The following is a 3777-nucleotide window of genomic DNA, read 5'->3' on the forward strand; positions in this document are numbered from 1 at the left end:
CAGGTGGGTCTCGAACCCGCGGGCTCAGGCAATCCACTCACCTCGGCCTCCCAAAGTGCTGGGATTACAGGCTGAGCCACCGAGCCCGGCCCCAGTTTTCCTGATGTAACCTGGGTGATATTTGTCAAAGTTGATCCTGTGGTGATGCAAGCCACCAGCATTACCACAGCCTCCCAGGTGCTTTCAGTGTTTGCTGGTGCAGCCGTGGCCGTGGCTCACATGACCTGGAAGTTTTTAGGTCTTCCCTAGTCTGGATGGCATGTTGGTGGCCGAGACGAAAACTGAACTTTTTCATGAAAAACATCTTTTTGTTTACCTCTTGAACAATTTCATAGTGGGGCCAGATTTGATTTCTTTTATTCAAAGATCTGAAAATAGCAAACCAGGATTTGAATTCAACTGCAAAAGACTGCTTGTTTGCGGATGACTGGGCTGTGGGGTAAATGGAGAGGCAGAGGGGAAGTGTTTGAAACCCTGGTTTGTTTAGGATTATTCTCTGGTGTATTTTTTTATCATACTGTTCTCCTTGTCTGTAACCTAGTTGCTATCCACAACAGCCATTGCGACTATCTTCCCTTGACTAGAGTACAGTTAGTTGGAGTGAGAATGATAGAATGTAAACACTGTAGGGTTGCTAGGAGGAAAAGCATTTAGATAAGCCATGAAAGCAAATAATTGTCCTGTTGACTGACCTTATTTTGTGTCAGGGTCCTTGAAAACAAAATGATTGCTTTGAAAACATGTTATATGGAATTGTCCCTGGTAATTTTTTTTTTCTGAGTTGGAATCTCACTCTGTCGCCCAGACTGGAGTGCAGTGGCTGCTCCCGGCCACTGCAGCCTCAACCTGCTGGGCTCCGGCGATCCTTCCACCTCAGCCTTCCAAGTAGCTGGAGCTACAGGCGTTCACTACCACGCCCAGCTAATTTTTTGATTTATTGTAGAGATGAGGTCTCGTCAAGTTGCCCAGGCGGTCTTGAACCCGCGGGCTCAGGCAATCCACTCACCTCGGCCTCCCAAAGGCACGAGATTATAGACTGAGCCACCGAGCCCGGCTGTCCTTGGTAATTTTAAGGATAAATTTGTTTTTCTTATGTAAGAATAGTTAACAACAATGAAAAATATTCAGCATGGTCATAAGCACAGAGCCTTTTGTTTCATCATAATGTGGTGTTTGGGTTATAAAATTGTTTTGAAGTGTCAGTCTCTTGCATTAATGTACTTTTTGTTTTTAGTAAGTTGTTTGTTAACTGTTCTTGAAAGCTGCTTTTCTGATTTCTAAAATGAGATGTCTGGGTAGCCTTTCCTCTTAAGAGTTTCTTCAGACCTATTTTACAAGTAGCAAAATACAGACAACAGAGGTTGCCACAAGCTTTTTTGGAAATGTTCATAATTATTTGGTTCACTTTTCGAAGAGTACATACTTGAAGTCTGATGTGTAAAATATGTGATAATCCCTTTAGCATTTACTATGGTAAAGAACAAATTGCCCTCTAAAGGTTCTTTTCCTTAATTCCGCCCACAGATAAGTTTTTGATAGTCTCTATAGAGTTTTAAGCCTAGACTAGCTGGGTTGGGGGAAGGGGTAACCTTTGCTCCATGAAGTGGGATAAAGTGTTTTTCTCTCTCAAGTGTTTTGCATAGAAAGTTGGCCCTTAGTTGGGCACCGTGGCATGTGCCTGTAATTTCAGCTACTTGGAAAACTGAGGCTGATGGATCACCCGAGTGCAGCAGGTCGAGGCTGTGGTGACCATGAACATCTCACTCACTCCAGCCTGGGCGACAGTTAGACTCCAACTCAGAAAAAAAAGTTGGCCCCAGCCGGGTGCAGTGGCTTACGCCTGTAATCTCAGCACTTTGGGAAGTGAAGGTGAGAGGATTACCTGAACCCAGGGGTTTGAGACCAGCCTGGGCAACTTGGCGAGACCTACTCTACAATAAATCAAAAAATTAGCGAGTTGTGGTAGCGTGCCTGTAATTCCGGCTACTTGGAAGATTGAGGAGTAAAGATCACTCGAGCCCAGTAGGTCGAGGCTGTGGTGGCTGTGAGCATGCCACTGCACTCCAACCTAGACAGCAGAGTGAGACTCCAACTCAAAAAAAAAAAGAAGGAAAGAAAGTTGTCCCCTTTGTGAAGATTTAGTACCTTTGGGTCTGGCTGTATAAAGACATTGTGTGTACATACACCTTGTGCTAACTATATTGGGTATAATTTTTCTAGGACCTCTGGAATTTATTTATTATGTTAACCTAAGAGAAATGGATTCTATTTTTACACCAATTGTCTAGTTTATTCATATTAGCAAACATAATAGAGTTTGTATTTTATAGGAATTTTTTTTCTTTTTTTTTTTTTGAGTTGGAGGATTACTCTGTCGGCCAGACTGGAGTGCCGTGGCCGCTCCTGGCCACCGCAGCCTCGCCTGCTAGGCGCTGGCGATCCTTCTGCCTCAGCCTTCCAAGTAACTGGAACTACAGGCATGCGCTACCACACCTGGCTAATTTTTTTGATTTATTGTAGAGATGATGTCTTGCCAAGTTGCCTAGGCGGGTCTCGAACCCGCGGGCTCAGGAAGTCCACTCACCTTAGCCTCTCAAAGGCACGGGATTACAGGCTGAGTCACCAAGCCCGGTCGGAATTTTTTTTCTTATGGGATAAATAAGCTTATTGTTTCTAATTAGAAAAGCAATGCAGAAAGTTAAAAAAAGGCTTAATCAAATTAAGCATCCTCACCTAGATAATGACTTCTACCACTTTCTTTTGTATATACACACAGGCTCCTATTTAAAGTAAATAATGCAATCTTATTCTATATACTGTTTGCTGATAGCTTGCTTTATTTATATCAAGGACCTGTTTCTATGTGTATGTTTTTTTGAGTTGGAGTCTCACTGTCATTGAGGCTCACACTCACGACCACTGCAGCCTCAACCTGCTGGGCTCAGGCAATCCTTTTGCCTCAGCCTTCCAAGTAGCTGGAACCACAGGTGCACACTACCACATACGGCTCATTTATGTATTTATTTATTTATTGTAGAGTTGAGGTCTCGCCATGTTGCCCAGGCTGGTCTTGAACCCATGGACTCAGGTAGTCTTCTTGCCTCCGCCTCCCAAATTGCAGGAATTACAGGCTTGAGCCACTGCACCTGGCCAATGTGTATATTAAGTGTCCAATTTTCCTCTTGTTTTATTGAGTTATTTTTGAGTATTATAGCCATATAACCAGTTACAACATTCTGCTTCACTTATGAATGAACAATCTAGATAGTCTCCTAAGTTAGGTATTTTGGGACTTGTCCCTCACCTCTTTATTCTATTGACCATTTTATCTGTACATAAATGTTTGCATAATTATTAGAATTTTTTTTTTTTTTTTTTTGAGTTGGAGTCTCACTCTGTCGCCCAGACTGGAGTGCAGTGGCCGCTCCTGGCCACCGCAACCTCGACCTGCTGGGCTCCGGCGATCCTTCCGCCTCAGTCTTCCGAGTAGCTGGAACTACAGGTGCGCACTACCACGCCCAGCTAATTTTTTTTTATTGTAGAGATGAGGTCTCGCCAGTTTGCCCAGGCGGGTCTCGAACCCGCGGGCTCAGGCAGTCCACTCACCTCAGCCTCCCAAAGCGTGGGATTACAGGCTGAGCCACCGAGCCCGGCTATATTTAATCTTTATCAAAGCTTAGAGGTGAAAAATAACTTGTTTTGTTTATTTATTTATTTATTTATTTATTTTTGAGTTGGAGTCTCACTCTGTCACCCAGACTGGAGTGCAGTGGCCGC

General features: G+C 43.8%; 1 protein-coding gene and 1 pseudogene across 1 annotated transcript in view; one reads left to right on the forward strand and one right to left on the reverse strand.

The window, feature by feature from the left end:
* LOC110596433 overlaps positions 1-261 on the reverse strand; it is an 809-nt pseudogene extending 548 nt beyond the window's left edge.
* Positions 1-3777, forward strand: part of UBAP2 (ubiquitin associated protein 2) — a 126672-nt gene that overhangs the window by 50245 nt on the left and 72650 nt on the right. The window lies entirely within an intron of this gene.

Source organism: Carlito syrichta, unplaced genomic scaffold (assembly GCF_000164805.1).
Source record: "Carlito syrichta isolate Samal-C Ts95f unplaced genomic scaffold, Tarsius_syrichta-2.0.1 Scaffold309111, whole genome shotgun sequence".
Taxonomy (NCBI): Eukaryota; Metazoa; Chordata; class Mammalia; order Primates; family Tarsiidae; genus Carlito; species Carlito syrichta.